Source organism: Podarcis pityusensis, assembly GCF_964106645.2.
Source record: "Podarcis pityusensis genome assembly, chromosome: 11".
NCBI classification, from domain to species: domain Eukaryota; kingdom Metazoa; phylum Chordata; class Lepidosauria; order Squamata; family Lacertidae; genus Podarcis; species Podarcis pityusensis.
This window is the reverse complement of record NC_138036.1, coordinates 39672466-39694877: the sequence shown is the minus strand read 5'-3', so window position 1 is coordinate 39694877 and position 22412 is coordinate 39672466. Positions and strand designations below refer to the sequence as shown.

The following is a 22412-nucleotide window of genomic DNA, read 5'->3' as shown; positions in this document are numbered from 1 at the left end:
TGTATCTTTGTCATTTGTATCATTCATACCACACAAAGAGTGTGCATGGTGCCTTACAGAGTTTCATAGGAGAGGGAGAGAGAGAAAAAGAAAGAAGGAAGGTCCCTACTTCTAAGGAACTTACAAACTACAATATACAATACAGAAAACAACATAGACAGTGGTAGAAGAGATAAGGGTAGGGAGTGGGGATGGACAGATATGTTGCTTATAGTTCTCATTTTTCAAATCTTAAATTCAGCTCTCCACATTTCTGATAATTTGAGTGCAAATCTATATGAACAAACACATCTTTGCATGCAGTATTGATTAATTTGCACATTTTTGCAAGCAATTCCCCCGATATACTGCATTTTGCATATTTTTTTCACTACTTTGTTGATTTTTATGCACATGTTCCCTTGATATAATGTTTGGCTGGAGAACTGCTTTGCAAAATTCTGAAATTTGTGAAAATTGAAAGATCGCCGTGCTTCTCTTCTTGTATTGTTTCAAAAAGTGCAAATAAGATGCTTTGGGCTTTAAATGTGAGCTGAGTTGCATTTCTTCCCCATCCGTAATAGGGAAGCAATGCAGATTTACAACAAAAACATAGCTATTGTTGGAATGAGTACTAGGGGGATAAGCCCAAGACTTTCCTGAAGAAATGGGGTTTGGAGAGGGAATTGAAGGAAGTGAAAGCAGCAGCACCATGGCAATGGTCCATGATGGAACAGCAAGGGCAATGGACAGGATTGTGATGATGGCAGAGTTGGAAAACTGAAGGTTGCAGAGAAGGATATAATGAGAAGCGAGGGACATTATGGTATACAAGGTTGCAAAGAATGTCAACGCAGGGGGACAAAGAGTAAATTGCTATCTACTTGTAAATCACTGGGTGATCTACAAGACTTCTGACTCTAGATTGTTTAACAACAGCAACAACAAAAGCAACTTTCCCCACCTAAATTAGGTTGCTGAAATGAAGAAAGCTAAACAGTTGGCTTGCTGATCTTGGGATTCTAGTTTTTGAGGGGGGTTTTAAGTTATAACAAGCCTAAAGTCTTTTTCCACCCTGGTTCAAAGGGTAAGCAAAAGGAGTTTCAGCTGAACAGAGAAAGGTACATTTATTTTTATTTAATAAAATATATGCAACCATTGATTGTAATGAAAGCCCTAAATGGTTTTCAAGAACAATTAAAATTACCAAGAAAAACAGTTAAGTAATTAAAATCAGGTAATAGACTAGAAAGACATTAAAATACATTACTATCTATGTGTCTGGATAGACTAGCATTAACAAAAATATTTTAAGCAGATGCTGAAAAGAGTAAAGCGACAGCATCTGCATGATATCAATAGGCAAGGCGTTCCAAAGACCAATTTCTTACAAGTGCAGAGTACTATGTTGCACCTGTAACAGTGCCAGTCCCACAGACTGAAGTGGTTGAGTGGCCCATATGGAATAAGGAGATCTCAGATCTTACATATGAAGCAAGTGAAGGAGGACGTCATATGATCTGAGCAATGGAAGTGGTGAATGGTTCTGGCAGTTGAGTTTTGTATGTAGTTGAGAGGCCTGAGATATGGAAGAGAAGAGGCAAGAGGCAAGAAATAACCAGATCATGAACCAGAGTTTTAACTAATTAGACGGGACGCCAGCAGATATTTGAGGTGCTCCACAGGGGAATGTGATGCAGCTTGGCAACCCATTAAATGTAAGAAGCAAAGGTAACCAAGGATAAAGCCAGTGTTGCATTCTTAGTTACCAAGGTGATAATGGAATGGATGGGGAGGATGATCAGGAAGATGGAAACTTGAGAAGAAAGATAAGTGCTTCAGTCATCTATATGTCAACTTTTAAGTGGTAGTGAAACATAGGAGTAGATCTATCTGACGCACAAGTAGAGATATAAGATGGGATAAAAGAAGAGATGCCTTGGGTAGGGAGCTACAGCTGGGTATCATTTGCATGTTGATGATACTGAAAAGCTGTGGAATTTGATGTTCACCAAAGGAGACAACGGATGGAGAGAATAGCAGGGAATCCCACGCCCAACAACTGTGGGATTTGCCTTAGATCTTTAAATTTGAGCCAGCAGATTCTTACACTTGAGAGTGTAAGAAGATTAGAGCTTTGTTGAATCAAACTATATGTTCACATTGTCCAGAGTCCTTTCCTGCCACCAGACCAATGCTTTTGGGGAGCCCATTCACCTTTCTTCCATAATGGAACTCCAGGTTACGTAAATGGAGATCTTAGTGGCCTCCCATATAGATCAGAGCCAGATCTGCTCATCCTCAGCAAGGTGACTGTGCTATGTGTCCATAGTCCATACCCTGAGACCTTAAAGAGGGGACGGGGTTTTGAGAATGGGATTGAGGCGATATATTCAGAACAGAAAGCTAAACTGATAGTTAATAATGTGGTTACAGAAGAGTTTAAAATTGAAAAAGGGACACGACAAGGTTGCCCTATTTCCCCTTTGTTATTTATTTCGGTTCTGGACGTGCTATTGAACATGATTAGAGGGGATCGGTTGGTGGAAGGAATTCAGGTCGGTCAGAAACAATATAAATTAAAAGCTTTCGCAGATGACCTGGTTTTGACCTTGCAGAAGCCAGAGCCCAGTACGAAAAGAGTATTACAACTGATTAATGACTTTGGTCGGGTGGCTGGATTTAAACTAAATAAACAGAAAACTAAGGTTTTGGGGAAAAATTTGACTGATACAGAGTCAGAACGGTTTCAGAATGAGACGGAACTTAATGTGGTTAAAAAAGTAAAATACCTAGGGGTAAACATAACAGCAAAAAATCTAAGTCTATTTAAGGACAATTATGAAAAATGCTGGACAGAAATTAAGAGAGACTTAGATAGTTGGTCAAAATTGAAACTTTCTTTGTTAGGCCGAATTGCTGCTATCAAGATGAATGTATTGCCAAGGATGTTGTTTTTATTTCAAACACTTCAGGTCTTGGACAAAAAGGAGTGCTTTCAGAAGTGGCAGAGAGACATTTCTAAGTTTGTCTGGCAGGGCAAAAAGCCCAGAATTAAGTTTAAGATATTAACCGATGCAAAACAAAGAGGGGGCTTTGCCCTGCCAGACTTAAAGTTGTATTATGAAGCCGCAGCGTTCTGCTGGCTAAAAGACTGGCTACTTCTTGAAGACACTGATGTGTTAGATTTGGAAGGGTTTAACAATGCCTTTGGATGGCATGCATATTTATGGTATGACAAGGTTAAAGCAAACAAGGCCTTTAAGAACCATATTGTCAGAAAATCATTGTTTAATGTCTGGACAAAATATAAAGACTTGCTGGAAAATAAAACACCAAGGTGGCTTTCACCTTTGGAAGCCAAGGCCCGAAAAAGACTCAATATGGAGGCTAAATGGCCAAAATATTGGGAAATACTAGAAAAGGATGGAGACAATTGGAAATTGCAGAGTTTGGAGAAAATGAAAGACAAAGTGCGAGATTGGTTACATTACGCTCAGATTAAAGAAGTTTTTAAAAATGATAAGAAACTAGGGTTCCAGGTGGAGAAATCGAAATTAGAAACAGAATTGTTAGAACCAAAGATTAAGGTACTTTCAAGGATGTATAACTTGCTGTTGAAATGGAATACACAAGATGAAACGGTTAAATCGGCTATGATAAGGTGGGCACAGGACATTGGGCATAATATCATGTTTGAGGACTGGGAGAGGTTGTGGAGTAATGGATTGAAATTTACTGCATGTAACGCTCTGAAAGAAAATGTAATGAAAATGATTTATAGAAGGTATATGACCCCAGTCAAACTTGCCAAAATTTACCACCTGTCTGATAATAAGTGTTGGAAATGCAAAGAGTGTGAGGGAACGTTCTTCCACCTCTGGTGGACTTGCCCTAAAGTGAAGGCGTTCTGGGAAATGATTTATAATGAACTGAAAAAGGTATTTAAATATACCTTCACTAAGAAACCAGAGGCTTTCCTTTTGGGTATTGTCGGCCAAGGGGTGGCAAAGAAGGACCAGACATTTTTTATGTATGCAACAACAGCAGCAAGGATACTTCTCGCAAAACATTGGAAAACTCAAGATCTACCCACACTGGAAGAATGGCAGATACAACTGATAGACTACATGGAACTGGCTGAAATGACCGGCAGAATCCGTGACCTGGGAGAAGAGAGGATTGAGGAGGACTGGAAGAAATTTAAGAACTATTTACAAAAGTATTGTAATTTGAGTGAATGCTAAACAAGATGCTAGATCAAAATAACTGAGCACCACTAAATTTAGAAGTTTTTAAGAAAATAAGTAAGACTGTGAAATTTAGCTTCTTCTGAGAATTATAAGATTATGAAATATAGAAGGGATATAAGAATTTAAATAAGATGATAAATTGCTGACAAAACGTTACAACGATGAAAGTGGGAGCGGGAGATGTGAGGAAGTCCAAAGAAAATGTGAAAATATGTTAAGATCAATGTTATATTGCTTATTATGTTTATTTTTATTGTAAAACCTAATAAATTGCTTAAAAAAAAAAAAGAGGGCACATAGGCAACAGCTCTCCCTCCCTGCTTGCCCTATAGCATCTTCTATTCATAGCCATTTGGGAATAAATTAGATCACTCTGATTCCAGTTCAGTATGGACATTGTAGCACCAGTGAGATGGTAGAGCATTTCCCCTTTTTGTTCTGTCTTCAGGGCTGAGCTTACCAACATAACAGTCAGTGTCACAGCACACCCATAGCTACTTTGCCCTCTCACATGGACACTGCGTACATTATGTTATGGTACCTCCTATGAGCTAGCTCTAGAGGCATATTCAAAGCTGGATTTTGGCTGCTTATGCACTGTATCTCCAGAGCCAAATGAGTGATGAGGAAGAAAATAAACATACCAATCATCTCTAGTATAGTGTGAAATCCATCTCATCTTTTTTTCATTGCACAGCAGGTAATCAAATACATATACTATAAGGCATAGCTGATGTCTGTTGCATTTGCTACACTTTATAATGAGTGGGGGAAATGTTGATCATAGGAGTAGAAAGAAAATAGATCAGAAAATGGAGTGGAATTTTCCAACTTCAGCTATATTGTAGAAACTACAAGAATCTTTCTGCAGCCATTTGCTGAACAGGCTTTGAAATCCAAATGTTGTTCTTCAGAAAAGGACCGAAGAAACTACAGTAGAATACGGACCTTTGGTTTCCATATTGTCCAGACTGGTTCTCACATTGCACCTCCAATTCTGCAGTTACCCAGTTCGCCTGAATTGATTTGCTTACTACATTTCTATCCCATCTTTCTTTCCAGGTTTTAGGACAGTGTATAAGTTTCTCTCCCATTCCTTTCATTCTATTTTAGGTTAGATTGAGAAACAGTGAATGACCTAAAGTCACCCAGTGAGCTTCATTGGTTTCCTTGGTGCAACAAGAATCACTATAGTTCCCCCTACAAGAAGGAAGAACAGCCAACAAATCCTCATGTCATATAGGTAGAGAAATAGTAAAAAAATTATTGTTCAAACTATCATGGGGATGACAGGCTATAGGTAGAGAGGTCCATAACACCCTGTGTCTCCTACCTGCAGTGCTTGATATCAGTGAAGGATCCAGAAGAGCAGTTTCATTTATTTGTCTAGTGCCTACCACCCACTAATGCATCTTTCTTAATGGTAACATTTCCTTACCGCCCACCAGTGCTTGATGGAAGGAGGTTTCAGCTTGTGCCGTGGAACCCTCTACCGCCCACCTAGAATCCTGAAATGCCCACTAGTGGGTGGTAGGGACCAGGTCTAGAGAGTTGATATATTGCTTAACATTTTTGGCAAAAACAAAAAACAAAAATGCTAAACAGTTTACAAAGATTACACCCTGCTCCTATTGGCCAGAGATAGCACAACATGGTACCTGCAGAGGTTGTTGCACTCTAATTCTTATCAGATCCCACCAGCATTAGCCAATAGTCAGGGATGGTGGGCAATAGAGTCAAGCAACATATACAGGGCACCATATTAGCTACCACTGCCATAGATCTTGTACAACGGCAGACATGCAACATCAGATCACTATCAGTGCTTTTTGGCATGCCACTTTATACAGATAAACGCATTCATATGAAACAAAGGCAGATATCATGTAAGCCATTAATTCAAAAAGACTGTCATTCACATATGAAAAGAGCAATCAGCCAGTAAATAACTAACCTGCCAAAGGAGAGCAAAGCCTACATTGGCAGCAACTGGTGGCTGTTTGTCTAATGCAGTTTATTTGGCCAAAGTCTCACTAAAATGAATAGATCATCAGTCTTACATTGTTGCTCTAACAAAATTATAACCAGTCCCTGTATTTTGGGGAGCCAGTCTCATTTCTAGGGAATGGTTTCAAAACTGGAAACATTTTTTTAAAAAACTGACCCACCTTCCTTCACTTAGCTAGGGATAGCTGCAGAGTGAATATGAAACCTCTTCTCTGTGGTGTTTCCTCTATCATTTCCAGAAGGGTTAGCCTACTATAGCAAAAGTAACAGTCTTTTGGCACCTTGAGATGAACAGATTTTATATGACATAGGCTTGGAGTTTTAAACGAAACGGACTGTGGTCCATGAAACCACATGGCACAAGACTCCTCATTTTCCTTAATGATGCTTCTTTAACTCATGCAACTTGTCACATGGTGCATGAGGTTAAGAGCATATTAGGGTTGAGGTGAACATTTTTGGTGGAAGAAAGTGAATTTGGATCCTCGAAAAGGGAACAATTTCATAGCTGGGTCAAACATAATCAGGGTATGTTGTGGGTTCACACTTGGTAGTGGCAGATGCTTCTCATTTAACTTCATATTCTTGTTGAGATGAGTTGTTTTGCCACTAACTTCAATAGCAGGGGTAGTGGTAGGAGCGAAGGAGGATCTCCTTGAGGCAGTTAGTAGCTGCCACCTACCCAGATGACCCTGAAATGGCACTACATGTGTTAGAAGTTAAAATAGAGTCATTCTGAGCACTGGCCAGGATAGTTTCTCTCTTGTTGCTATCATCATCACAAGAAGCAGGGTCAAAACCACACTCCTGACTGATGGGACAGTAAGCACCATTCTCCATAAAACACAGGGAATAATTATGTTTGGCCCATCTCCAGAAACTGACAAAAATTACCATGGACAACCAGCATTTTTGAGATATGATCACTCTCTTTTCCTGGAGGTTTGGGGTTGAATGTTAAGCTGCTAGAGGTATTAGATTATGGAAACAATCTTGGGACCAAAGAAACTCAACCAGTTCAGGGTGCAATTAGGTATTTTAGAGTGTGAAACATATTATACAGTTTCTATCTGATGTGCCAGTTTGTGATCTCCTGGGACTTGGGGCACAGCCCCATAAGAACAGACAATTGATAAGCTACCTTATCAGGAAGAAGGCTTAAACATGTTTTCTGACATGTCCTCTTCACATGAGAGCCATGTCCAGGAAGTGGGGGGGGGGGAGGACATGGCATGGTATCCCACCAAGGTTTTACTCAAATAAAACCCATTGAAATTAATGAAAATAACTAAGGTTCATTGATTTCAATAGGTCGACTATGAGTAAAACTTAGTTGAATACCACTCACAAGGCACTCTTAAACCAAATGCTTCCACTATGGCAAGGACTTTTGGCTTCACAATGGAACTTCCCCTCTCCTCCCTCCACATGCGTCCCTTGTGACCCTTAAATGTGCCTTCCAGAGCAGATTCAGGGAGGACACAGGTGTGTGCAGGGAGAGGACATGGCAGATCAGTTTCATGGCACAAGTGGAAATCAAAATGCTAGTGAAAGAACTTTGTTGAATACCTCCCATACACCATAAAGTTTAATAGATTCAAATTAGAGAAATGAATAGGAGCTGAGGAAGAAGTTTGTTGGTGCTTTCTGCTGCCACACCATCGGACTGATGTCCAGAATTCAGGGATGGCCCATTTTGTTTTTGGCACCTGAGGCGAACCACAAAATGGTGCCCCCTGCCAAGGAAGAAGGGCTTAATGAAGTTCTACATCAGGAACAAGGAGGGGATAAAAATCTACATTAGGAACAAGGGTGGGAGGAGACCAGCAGCACCTCCTATTTACCAAGAGGCCACTGTAAAGGCTGCTTTAGAGGGACTGCCATGGAGATGGCAGACCCAGCCTCCAAGGAGCACGCCATAGCTGCTGCCATTGCAATTTCAGGAGTAGCGGGTGATGCATTTCTTGGGGGCTAGATCTGCTGCCCCTTTCGATTCAGCTGCCTGAGGCACTCACCTCACCTTGACACATGGGTGGGCCAGCCCTGCAAAATTCAATCTATAAAACAGTAGTGATTTCTGTGGTACAGTAGAGTTGCCCTCCTGACAACAGTGTTGTTATGGCTTACCTGGGTAGTGCTGAGGCAGGGCAGCAATGACTGGTCCCTCCAGTGACCCACATGGCCCTGACCTCAGCCCCACCCCAAGCCACCCAGCAGCAGTATAGTGAGGAGTGTTCCCCACCACCACACATGCCCCTGCTGCTGCAAAGTATGAGATTAGACATTTTTAGGCACAGCACCTGGCTTTATTTTTGCTTGTGACTCCTTAGACTGCTTTGTTATTTGCCCATTCCGTGCAGCAAGTTGGAAGTTTGGCACATTAACAAATTATCCCACACTTAATTTTGAGATGTTTTACTGCTGTTGGCTTGCCGCTGCCCAACATCAGAAAATCAATTGTAGAACAAAGACAATGTGTGGTGGAGGTATAATTTTTCCTGGGGGGATTTTACGCTTAAACACTAGAATTTGTGTAAACACATTTTTCAAAGAAAATTAGCCATAATACTTGGCCCCCAGGTGAGCTATATTTAATGTGTGATATACTGGAAGTTGGGTGGGGGGGGGAGCGGAATCTGGCTCCTGTTGGTTTGGCATTTGTCAGAAAATGCCTATGTCCAATTATTAAGAGGTACTGGTCACCTTTAAATCTCTTAGTGGGTTGCGGTAGCCCAAGAACCAGTGTTATGAGTGGGAGGGAGAGTCCATTATCAGAGCTCTAGCATGGCTCCCAAATAGAGCATGATATAGTATAGATCACAGCATGCTCTACACAAACCAGCTTGAATCCAAAAAGGTGCCCAGTATACCCTTGCCTGAGAACAAGGCCCTTCTGCTTGCAAGGAGAGAGGACTGGTTTTTGCAGAGTTGCCCTTCCCACTACAATATTTGTGTCAATATTCATGCTATTCAAGAAGCTGCTCCAACTCTGCAATAAAGTTTTGGGAAAGCAGAGAAAACCATACTTGGATGGCAGGAAAGCCCTGTGATCAGATGTCTACCTCAGGAAGTAAGTATCCAAGTCATTATGCTTTTATTGTGACAAAGTAATCTAATCTGAACGCTTCCTTGGAGTTTTGTGGTGCTTTCCTCAAGGAAAGGATAGGGGTTTGGGATTGTGTGACAGGGGCAAGCTAGGAATGGAAGGTTCTGAAAGAAAATTAATAAATACGTATGTCCCCCACCCCGAAATAGTGATTTATTTTTATCCCCAGCTTTGTACCAGCTTAGCTATATTACTACTGTCTCTTCCTTTCTTCTTTCCATGCCCTCCCCAGTGTGTATGTAGTTCAGAATAGTTCAATGTGCTTTCAATAATAATCCTGTATTAGTTCTCCATTCTGGAAAGCAGTGGATTCTGTCAGCATATAGTGGAGGGGTGCTCAAACATTCTCAGCAGGGGGCCGGTCCACTGTCCCTCAGACTTTGTGGGAAGCCGGACTGTATTTTGGGGGGGGGGATGAGGGACGATGAGCGGCATGCGAAAGTGCTCTGGAGAGGGGCTGCTTTAAATGGCGGCCACTCGAGAGGGGAGCTCAGCCAACCGTGGCTCCTGTGTCTTGCGAGCGGCAGGGGCTAGCGGCAGCGGCAGAGGGACAATGAGCGGTGCATGAAAGGGCTCCAGAGAGGGGCCAGCACCAACAAAGCCCTGTCCCCTTCCTCCTCTAGGCAGGGTGGGGAGAAGCCAGGAGGAGGGAGGGAGGAGGCGCCGGCGTCACTGCTGTGTGAGGAAGAGGGAGAGAGAGGCAAAAAACGAGCACACTGGCGATCCATGTGCTGGCGATCCACGCGGCGATTCCCAGACCATCCACAGGCTAAATTTAGAAGGCAATTGGGCCTGATCCAGCCTGCAGACCTTAGTTTGCCAACCCATGATATAGTGTAATGAAAGACCGCTGGGTGCTGCTCATTTAACCCTAATGCATTCTAAATGAAATTATTGTGAAATAAGTTCATAACGAAGGTAAGGCTTGAAAGTTGCCATCCTTCACTGAAAACATTCATTTGTACTGTTCAAAGTCTACTTTAAATGAAAACACATGCATTCTTGTGTTGAATGACTTTCTTCCATGTAAGACTGTCTCTAAAGTCCACAACTGTAAGGAAAATCTATCCCAGTTTGCTTGGGTTTGTTTCTCTTGGAGATGCTAAGGGTTTTACATCAGGCATCCATGAGCTGATCGTCTGAAGAAAAAATGGCACCGATCAACAGATAACTGTCCCCCTTTGAGCCTGTTAGTGATTTGATTTGAGCTTCATAATTAGCGGGCACACCATGGCCATAAGGGAGCTGAATGTCACAGTTCCTTAGCTGCTGACACAAATGCAGGGAGAGGCAAGGATTTGAGGAGTGACACCTCTTATTAGCTCTCGCATAGGAAAGACGCACACCGAATGACCTACAGAGGGAAATTACTAGTTATAGCACTCTTGTGCCAAAGTCAAGCTAGCTAGACAGTCATCCAGTCAAACAATTTAATTCTTAGACAATAAAAAGGGGAACTGAAGGAAGAAGACCTTTTACTTAAAACCCTTCAACAAACCAGACATGTCAATAATATTTACTGTACCTGCCATTTGCACAAATACAGAGCACAGAGACTGCTAAAACCCTTCAAGCTGGCTACACACTGTCATATGCAGTATCTCTATTATCATTGGTATTGATTTAATGAACATGACAATTTTGGGATGTGTGGTGGCTGGATGAAATTTGGAGGCTGCCTCTTTTAGTGGTGGAACTGTAGTAAATCCACAGCAGGCATGGCTGCACAATAGGAAGATGTGGTGACTGTCAGCCCTCAGGTATTCCCCCAAGAGAAGCGGTGCAAATTTGTTGCCAACTCCTGTGTCTGCCCCATGTCTCCCTCACGAATTGTGGTTCAAAAAATTATTACATGTACAAGGGATACCAGTCCCCCCCCCCAACTTTGGACGGTCCCTGACTAGTGATGGGCAAACCCATTAGTCTTTGTTTCTCTTTTTTCCAAACTTAAGATTCAATTTTTTCATCAATTTGCCAGTTTTTCGTTTAACATTCCACATGGAAATTTGCATGCATTCTCTCACACATTTCTCTTAATATATGCTTCCTCTTCCCACTCTTTTTCCTGGCATGGCATGTCTTTTAAATCGTAATCCTGAGGGCAGAGACGGTCTTAAACTTCATCTTTGTAAATTTCTTTCGGAACCTTTTCAGCAAAAGAAAAAGAAAGGTAAATGTGTTATCTATGTGCCTCTTCCACAATTTACAGTATGTGAATAGGGAGTGCTGCTTGCAAGCATTGTAAGATGATTAGGCTGCAGGCAGTTTCTTACAAATTGCTGCCCATATATATGGGGGGGGGGGCAGGCAGGCAGGCAAGCATTCATAAATAGATGCATACTTAGAACAGGGCACTATATTATTCAATACAGCCTGTGTTTCACATGGTTATAGCCAATATCTTAGTAAGCAGTGGTCTGAAATGTTTTATTCTCAATTCTTTAAAAATGGCTTCCCTTGCAAAACAAAACAAAACTGGATGAATATTGTATCTGCCCCTCCATTTTTTAACAGCAAAAGAACCTATTGAAGCCCTTTTACTCTTCATGGATTTTGCCTCCCACTTTTGTGCCCCCTTCCTCTTCCTTCTCATTGACAAGCCTGCACATTCTGTTTCGACAATATGTTGTTATTAATCAATAAGCTGACTTATGGCACCTGTCACCCCAGAAAGTTGCTGTAGAACGGCACAATATGGGATTGGGGGGGATTAAAGTCTTCTGCCTGCATATTCGTGCACTTCGCTTTTGTATTAATTGTTTATTTCGCAGCAGGTGTGCCTGTAGAACAGCTGGCGCCCCGACTAAGCCCTTCATCTGGCACATGCCAATTTGACAATTGGAAATTCTCTCAACTTTGTAAGCAAGAGTCTGCCTTGAAAGCCCCAGGCTGTCATTCAAATCCCGCAATGCTCAATTGCTCTTGTTCCTTCATGCACCTGAAACTCCCAGTCAAAAGACTGATAGCAACAAATGCTGCCATTTGAGCTTACAGAATCGGAAGCAAAGACATCTGGCAATAAAGTCTTCAAATAATGTCTTGCATGAGCCGCACTTGGTAGCTTTTAAATCCAGTTATACTGGATTCATTGTTACTACTTTTGAAGCGGTTAGGTTTTCCAAAAGGCTACTTGTCCAATAAGGCTTCTGCTAAAGCTGTAGATAATTAACCTGTTTTAGGCAATTATCTTACTCCCAAAGCTGTATTGATCATGATACACTTAGGACCAGTTGCCCAGTGTTTTTGTTGAATTTAAAAGTAGCTGCCATGGGCTCCAAGGAATAACTCATTTTCCTAAATCTTCCTTCTCTTTTATGTGTATCTTGTTCTTTTTCTGTTCTCTTTCTATTACTTTCTTTCTCTCACTTGTCTTTTTTATTATATATTTTAGAAAGTTGTTGTGGATTCGGATGTCTCTTAAGATATTAAGCAACAGCTTTTTGTCTGTTTGGATATAATGAGGTGCCATTTTGAATCAAGATGGTGAAGATACTGAACGTTTCAAAATTACTCTGAATTTAAACAGTGATTTCAAAGCTGCACTGATTTGGGGGTTTCTTAGAACTCCCGAGCAACGAGACTACTAGTAGTGTAATAATAAGAGGGAAAGGACCTGGGAAAGAATTAGGATGTGGGTGTTGGGGGTGAGGGCCTGGGCCTGGGCCTGTTTCTTCACATGATAGCCCTATATGTAAGTAACACGTGAAAAAGGCTGGTTCATGCCACTCTGTCTCAGTCTGTTGTGCAAATCACATAAGCTGAGTTCTACATAACCTTTCCTTCTAGTATTTGCTCTCTTGGATTGGGGGCAATAATCAGTGCAACATCCAAGTGGTGCATCTTGTCCAGACTGACGTACCCCTCAGAGGAGATGATAAACCTTTTCTGAATTTAAGAAGATTCAGGAACCTGCCGACTGAATAACACTATGTGATCCATTCTGCCCTTTGTCCTAAACTGTCCCAACTATTTTTTCACCACCGTCTTTCTATTCAGTGCAGTCAATAGGTTTTTTTGGTTTTTTTAAAGGCAGCATTGGAGATTATAATGTAAGGAGAAACACATACTCTTAAGAATTCAGGAATGAATGCAGCAAAGATCAATCTTGTATCAACTGAACAAGCTTTTTTTTATCACTTGACAACCAAACCATATATCCAATAAGTTCTGCACCGCAGTCATTAATTGTAGACATGCTCCCAAGGGGCCCTTATCAGTTAGTAAGAAAAAACTTTAAATGTTTCTGTTGCGGTGTCACTCCAAAGATATGTCCACTGTACACATTTCATGAACACCACCACATAGCCCTGATAAGCTTTGAGACCAAGCATTACTTCTGTCATCTCAGTTTGACAAATAATATTTTTCTGTCTGCCAGGGAGCTGCTTTGGTTGACCTTCAAGAAATGCCATCCTCCAGACAAGGCACTAAAAACTCGGTCCCTTTTAGCCTGCATTAGAAGGCTAGAGATTTTGCGACATTTTGAATCATTGGAAATCAGCTGTGCACCTCTGTATCCCATCCAAAGAAAATCAATATGTCCTGGAAATCATAAGAAATGCTAATCTTAAAACACACAAAATTGCCGAGCGTAAACAGGCTCAGAGCAATATAGATTCAATCCATTATAAAATTGAGAATAACTGAACAAACGGATGAAATATTGTTCTAAGTGATGATATAGACACACAGGAGAATTCCAAGGGAGGCACGGAAGTTTGTAACATTACTAATAATTCCCCAAAATCAAGCCTCCTTGTTGGATCCCTTAATGGATAACAAAAATAATATGATTTCTTTCTAATATTGTGTGTGATCGGCTTGAATATATGCAATTAATGACAAAGTGGTATAAACATGCATTAAAAGTTTGATGTACCTTAAAGTAGCTTTGGGCATTGCAGTATGGTGTATAGATCAGCATTTTTTTGCCTATACAATAATAAGTTGCAAAGCAATAACTTGTGTTCCCTGTCTAACAAGATTTTGACCTCCACACATATTTGGAATTTATGCACCCCATGGGGGGCAGATCACAACTTTCTTTATTCTCATGTTATACTGGAAACACAAAAAAGTAGAAGCTTAAGTCACTTATACATCAGATGTCAGGGATTGGCTGGATGAGAAACAGCAGCAAGTAGTCCAGGAGGCACCTGAGGGAGATGGGGACTTTGAATCAGGTTCAGACCGGTGAGACAGGGAGGAATCATCAGCAGAGTGAGGGTGAAGTGGAGATGCTTGAGGTAGCCTCAGACGCTGATAGAGAAGGAGCAGGGACTGTGTCTTCTGCTCTGCAATACAGTCTGAATTCAGCTCCTTCCCTTCCCCTACTCTCAGCACAAGAAAGAAGGGTCAGGAAAAGGCTAGAACAATTGAGAAAAGCTGAGTCACGGCGGGGGAAAAATGCAAGGAGGGAGGTACAAATAAGGGAGAGAGAGGACAGAACTTTAGCTTCTGCAACTGACGGGCTTATCTGATGGATGTGCTGGGTGATGACTTCTTGATTACTGAGCAATAAGGTTCATTACTGCAAGCATTGTGCCTAGTTCTGCTTACAGTGTCGGACAACAAATGGAGGGGTTTTTCTGGCAGCCTGATTCTTGCAATAAGAGAAGAGGCACCCAAACCCATTTACATATGTTCTACTGATGTTCTACTACCTTCACTGTCAGACGTAGAATGCCATGCTCAGGCTTCCCACAGGTATCTAGTTGGCCATTGTAAGAAGAAGATGCTGGACTACAAACCTTTGGCTTTTCTTATGTTGTTATGTAATATTTTAACCTGGAATTACACAAGCCATATGTACAAGCTCTTGAGAGTGAGCTATGTGCCCCCTAAACTAGAAGTTGGTAACCTGTAGCCCTCCTGTTGTTGTTGGACTCCAAATCCCTTCAGCTCCAGGCAGCATGGCCAATGACCAGTTGATGGGTGTCCAGCAACATCTGGTCCAGCAACATCTGGAAGGCCATAGGTTTCTCAGCCAGGCCTGGATCAGGGATAGCCAAGGTAGTGCTCTCCACATGTTACTGGACTACTGCTTCCATTATCCCAAATTGTTGGCCATGTTGTCTAGGGCTGATGGGCTTGGAGTTGAGCCACATCTGGAGGTTACCATGTTGGCTACCCCTGTCGAGATACTGAAACACACAATCAGAATCTGATCAGAAGGTCTGCCCATATCAAGTGCCTGAAGAAGACTACAGCTGCTTCCATCTTTGTGACTGTTCTCACATAACTCCAGGAACTAATACGGCTTACAGTATATGGCCAAATCCCACTGATTTGGGAGGCGTGACATTTGCATGCTATATAAATAAAACTTCAGAATGTTCCTGGATCCTGAAAATTGTAGAAGCCACCATGAAAGGGGAGGTAACCACATTGCCTCGGGCATGTCTACCATAATGGGACAGTAAGTGGGATATGCAGGACAAACTGCAATTGTCTACATATTGAGAGCCAATTTTCTTCTGTAGATACTGTAGTACATTTAAAAAAATAATAATAATCCATAAATATCATATTTTCCCTGGCATTAAACCACAATGTTTTGCTAGTGCATCCACTGAATTTATGAATACTGTAGGTAACATGATTACACAGGTTCTTGGCTGTCATGGACCAGAAGAGATGAATTTCATAACTCCGTCTCCTCTGCATGCATCATGACCTATTTTATTTTATTTAAAATATTTGCAGAATAATCCTATACATGTCTAATTGCCAATGCTCCGTATAGTCCAGCATCCTGTTCTCACAGTTGTCAACTCAAATATAAGTCCCATTCATTTCAATAAGGCTTACTCTCAGGTAAGATGGCATAGGATTGAGCACTTGCCCACTAGTCCATGAGCAAGACTGACCCCCTTAACATGTCACCAATGCCTTAGCATGTTATGAACCCTCTTCAGTGATGGATTTCCTGTGCACCTTGATTTGTGGGTATGGCTATCCCTCAGCCCCACTGCAACACACCTACCCCAAACCCATCCATTGCATGAGAAGAGAATTATTGTGTTACTGGCAACAGATTTTAAGGACTAACTTAAAACTAAGTAACAAAGAAAAACCCCTGTTTTCCAGTTGCCTGGAACGGGTCTACTTTCAGTGTTTCTATTCTTTCAAAAACCAGGACCAATATTTGACAGTTGCACCACACCTACGTGGTAGCAAAATGAATACACTGAGGCTTATTCATTATAACTCATTGTATAATAATGTTTCAGAGAAGGTTCGGTAAATCCATTTTCCCTTAGAGCACCCCAGCACAAAATTGCCCCATTTCAGTCCTAAATGCATGTATAGAACAGTAGAAAGTGAAATCTTGGAACCATCAGGACCCAATTTTTCTGCCCTTCATTTGCAGCTATGGGAACAGCTATCTAGATTTAATTTTAATATGTCACCGTTTTTTCCATTTAGATCCAATAAATAGCTGCAGGATATTCAAATAGCTTCCACCACCTGAGACTTATATAATGTTCCAGGGCAATTTGCCTGTTATTTTCGGAAAGCCAGATTAGCTGCAGGTCTGATTGAGAGATGCTCACTTAAGAATATGAACACAGTAGTTCAAATATTATTTATTAGGAGAGAAAATAATTGCAGGGGAAAGTTGTCTAGCAACTTACTCACTCAAATGCACACACAGAAACACACACACACACACAATGTATACAATTATTCTTCTGTCCTTCTTAAATCAAAGGAAAACTGTGACTAATTATACTGTCAAAAAATAATCTAGCTAAAAGACCAGACTTGGTGGGAACTGTGGATTCAGCAGCATGGGTTGTGCTTTATTTTATTTTATCTAACACCTCACAAAAGGATATTAATAATTTTGTATTAATGTACAGTTTAAAAGCCTCTTCTTATCAGGAAGTTGCAAGAAATCAAATCTGACATATAGTCTTTCATTTCTTGCCTGCCTACATTGATTTGTTACCTGGTGTGAGTTCTTGCAGAAGAGTGGAAAACAAGCCTAAAATCGTAACAGTCTTCTTATCTGCATTTTTGTACAGTGGGTTTAGCTTTGCAGCTGCACAGGGAAATAAGCAGGCTGGGTGAATTGGGCCACATATATTAATGTAACAACAACTGCAATCGACCGGCACCTGGTGTGGGGTATTCTGTGTCCAGACCCAGGAATAAGGAGGCCAGACACTGGACTGAACTACAGTTACATTTTCTTTAAACTCCAGGGCCCCACAACTCCAGGCAGATGTGGCAGGTAGACCTCAAGACTGTTCCATCTGGCCACCAGAAAAGCCCTTCACTTTCAAAGGTATTACATTATCTAACCTGAACCTTTCCTGCACCTCCCTACCAGCAATGTGACCAACTTTGATCACAAAGTCAGATGTTACTGGATTATATTGTCGCTGTCCATTGGCCAATAATGACTGGCTCCCCATCCCTCTATAGCACAAGAGCATCATCACCTGCTGGTGCATCTGGCACTAAGGTTTGATTCAGAGCAATGGCAATGGTTTGGAGCAAAAAGAATAAGCAACGAAGGTCACCACAATCACAATACACTATTATTATTTTTGAAAAAAATGATTTGTAACAAGGCCACGTTTTATAATGTCATCCAAAAAAATTTCCCATCAGATTTCAGAAGCAGCAGAACGAAAAATATCTAATGCAGGGTCTCTCTGGATTTTGAATAGAAACCTATGGACAAAACAAACATATCATGAGAAGCAATAGTTCCATTCTATTCTGTGCTGGTTATACTGCATTTGGAGTATTCTGTCTGGTTGTGGGCACCACATTTTAAGAATGACTTTGACAAAAACTAATATGGGTCCAGAAGAGGGAGGCTGTTGAGCAGGATAGTGAGGGATCTTGAAACCAACTCCTGTGAACAGTGCTATTTTTCTAGAAACAGAGAAGCCAGAACTCACCATTGATACCTCCCTTGTTCTCTGGCAATGGCAATGGGACCCATTTGAGAGGTGCCAGAATTGAGTTCCAGTTGAAAAAAAGCTCTGTCCATGAGAAAGAGCTGGTGATGTTTAACTTCCTTAAGAGAAGATTTAAGTGGAGACATGATAGCTGCCTTCAAACACACAAAGAGCTGCCATACAGAAGATGGAGCATGCTTATTCTGCGTAGCTCCAGGGGAAAGGACTAGAACTAATACATGGAAGTAGATTTTGACTAAACATTAGGATACCCTTTCTAATGGCAAGGGCTGTGTGGGAGTGAAACAGAGTATCTCAGAAGGTGATGGGACTCTTCATAGTTGCAGATGTTCAAGTAGAGGCATAAAGCTATCTGTCAAGGATCTTGATTCCTGAACTGAACAGGGGTAGGAATAAATGATCTCAAAGTTTCTTCCCACTTCCATGATTCTTTGCATATGACTAGTCAACCAGTCTTTCTTGTCACTGCGACACATTTTTGCCCCCCCCCCATCTCCCAGGCACATCTTATAATTCATATGCTTCCTGGAGAGTGAACTTTAACCTTTCTGCAAGTCTGACCGCAGCACTCAGATCAGCTCTTTTGATCAGTGCTCATTGGAATACATAGTAAAGCTTTCAGATGTGCTGGTGTTTATAGGGCTATTTTTCAAAGCTACAAGATAAATTTGAGCCTGGAACATCAGCGTGTGTGCTTAAGGGTGCCAAGTGCTCATTTTTTAATCATTGAAGGAAAGCAGCTTGCAGGTTGGGAGGAAAATACTAAAATTGTGCATTAATCAAGCAGGGGTTGACCAATAGATCACAAATACTGCACAGTGCAGAGCTGTGCATTTCCAGCTTTTTAAATGAAGAAAAAAGTAAATGCTGAGAAGTGAGATGGGAGATCTTTCAAAACATATCCTTCACTCTGCTCTATTGACTAGAGCCAGTCACAAGGAAATTTACCATAATTTGGAGGAATGAAATGAAACCACATTTAAGATCATTCTTAAGGAAAATAGAGAATATTCCTTAGTGAATTATTGCCTGGCATGCAGCCTTACCTTAAGGCTTCAGCAGATGGTAAATCACTTTCTAGAAGTTTTGTGCTAAGTTTAAAGCAAGCACAAGAAATAAATGCATATATTGTTTCTAAACTCTTTTCTACCACTATTTTAAATGAATCTTTTATACTATTTATGGAAACTGCTTGGATCGTTTGACTGTTTTGTTTGATAGAGCAATATATAAATCTTGCTAAATAAATTAAAATGCCTAAGAACTACAGGCAAAAGTGCAAATTTCACAGCAGTAAATGCATGTTTGCCAGGAAAGAATGGCTGAACAGTGTGCTATAGTAAATCCAAATTTCATGATAAGGCTATATATGTATATGTTGCACGTGTCTGAGCCATGTATTTGGGTCCCCTCAGATGTTTTGGATGACAAGTCTGCTTATCTTAAACGGTCAGAAGGCATTGAGGCCTGGCCACAGCCCTGGTCAGCGATCCGGCAGCCAGCTGGGGAGAACTGCAGGCCTGCCTGCAAATTGGCCTTTGGCAGGCAGGCCCGGGTCCAGCAACTCCCCAAGGGATGGGCCAAACAGCCAATGGGCCTTGCTTGGGTCCGCCCCCTGGGAAATAAATTGAGGTGAGCCCAGCACTCCTTCTCAGTTTTTCTGTTTGGACAACAATTCCCATTAGTCCAAAATACAGTTGTACCTTGGAGGTGGAATGGAATCTGTTCCAGAAGTCCGTTCGACTTCCAAAACGTTGGGAAACCATAGTGCGGCTTCACAATCGGAAGCCGCAGAACCCCTGTCGTTCATTTGGGTTCCAAAGAACGTTCACAAACTGGAACACTCACTTCCTGGTTTGTGGCATTCGGTAGCCAAAACGTCCAAGTACCAAGGCGTTCAGGATCCAGGGTACAACTGTATCTGGAGAGCACCAAATTGGCAAAAGCTCCTCTAACCATTACACTATGCTGACATTTTTCATTGCTAGACATACACTTAAAACACCTTAGGTGTACACCTAAAACATAATGTAGGGAACAGCTCTTCTACCCCATAAAAGCAGGGAGTACAGAACCAGATGAACCAGTATCTGCAGGAAGAATTAGCTGAAAGGCACATTTCAGATTCGCTTAAGTATTTAGAGGGAAAGTAATCAAACTGCTAAGTGAAAGCCTGGGAGGATAATTATAATTACATTTTGTTAATGTAGTACTGTGAATGTAATGAATGCTTGGTCAACATTTCTGCTCTCTCTTTGTAAATGCATTTCTGAACTGCATACCAACATCTCTGCAAGGGAAGAATATGAAGTTGTGTGTATGTGCTTAAGATCACAAGAAGAGTATAAACTGGATCTGACCAATGATGCAACCTATTATCTGACTGTTGAGCCCTCGCTGATTCATTAAGTGATCATTCTGACCCTGGGCATGGCTCTTACGTCTCCAAATAATGCCAGGCTAAGTGTGCATTGCTTCTTGCATCTTCCCTGCCATTCTTCTGGACATTGGCAGAGGTTTTCAGAGCAGGAAGGATTGTTGCTCTTACCCAGCCTGGCCTCATTACAACCCAGCCTTCACTTGTGTTCGAAGCCTACTGAATCTCATTAACTCCAATTGGACTAAATTGGCTTATATCCAAATGCTTCTGCTTGATTGGCTTGTGGATGGGACCGCTAGTCTTCTGCATCCCCTCTAGTTATTATTAAGCTAAAGTCGGCTTGTGCTTAAACAAATTCCAGCCTTTGGAGAGCTGTTTGAAGAGTGTGGCATATTGAGATTCCACAACTTTCCCTGGATGCCTCTTGCAATCTCTGCTCACCCTCATTAATAAATATTTGTCTCTTATTTCCAGGTTTAGTTTGTGTTGATCTCCCAGTGGTCCGTCTCAGCCAACTTTCCGTCTCTTACCACAGCAATTTCAGATCCTTCACAGAAAGGAACCCAATAAGCAAACAAACAGAGGAGGCATTTACAACCACTACCTGCTGCTAGCTGACAAATACCCTGAAGCAGAGGAACACAAGCGACAATGTAAAGGATGAAAGAAAAGATGGCCTCTTGGTAGTAAACTGTGCCTGAATTTGAGCAGCAGTAATTTTCATGAGGACAATATAGCAATGCAATGTGGATAAGTGTGTGTGTGTTGCACTTTAAAACTATTGTCTTCCCATTTCAGTCAACATAAGAACATTGGAATATATACGCCAGAAGCCTCCTGGTGTATATTTTGCTCTAGGATTCTTAGTTTGTTCAGAATTGAGTATACACTTTCGGAGTTAAGACTAAATACATTACTTCTGGTACATGAGCCACCATAGCAACTAGAAGGCGGTGAAAATTTGTGTCCCAGACTTTTTAGACTTGTCTACCAATGTACTATCTGAAACCAAAGGGGAGCATTGGTTGACAGATGTGAACTATATTGGCATTATTTTCAGCTCTCCTACCCCACTATCATGGTGTGTGGTTTTTCCCCAGTGGGTAAAATGTAGTGAACTACCACCCTGTGGCTTTATATAGACTTCTCTGTTTTCTCCTAATTGGAATAAATGCAAAATTGATCCTTGTATTTGTTTGGATAGCTCTAGAAGTAATGGATTGATGATACACTAGGGATAGTGTCTACCCCAAGAAGAACCCCACTTTGATGCATGTGTTAAGTCCTATGCATGTGTTTTTTCCTCATGCAAAGAATGTGCAGACAGGGACAGAGGCAGATTTAGGCCAGTGTGTGACTAGTTCCATTACACTACTGTAGGTGCAGAGCCATGGGGACTCTGCAGGACATCACAGGTATGATGTAGTGAATTGAGCAGAACAGAAGGTGAAAGGCGCGGGGGGGGGTGAATTTTGTCCTCACACTGGGCACCACTGAAATTTGAAAGACCAATGTCTGCAAGATGCCACCCATCCCCACAACCTCCACTTTTAGACTTGGCATGTTGAGGGCGAATGTCTGAACACATACACATTCACCTGCTCAACTGAACATACTGAACATGTGCAGTCAAGGCTCTCAATCGCAGAGGGGATTTTTAAGAGCATTCAGACAACTGTACAAAGAGTTACCCTTCAGCTCTTCATCAATATGCAAAGTTTGAGAGTGGAGCTGATGAGGGTTAGTTG

At 41.5% G+C, this 22412-nt stretch overlaps 1 long non-coding RNA gene across 2 annotated transcripts; it reads left to right on the top strand.

The window, feature by feature from the left end:
- Positions 1–1775: 1775 nt before the first annotated feature.
- On the top strand, positions 1776–21489 carry LOC308458366. Of its 2 annotated transcripts, XR_013977287.1 has the most exons (4): positions 1776–1922; positions 5346–5475; positions 17556–17638; positions 21139–21489. It is a non-coding gene; the product is annotated as an uncharacterized lncRNA (long non-coding RNA). The 2 variants fall into 2 exon arrangements; XR_013977286.1 differs by lacking the exon at positions 17556–17638.
- Positions 21490–22412: the final 923 nt, after the last annotated feature.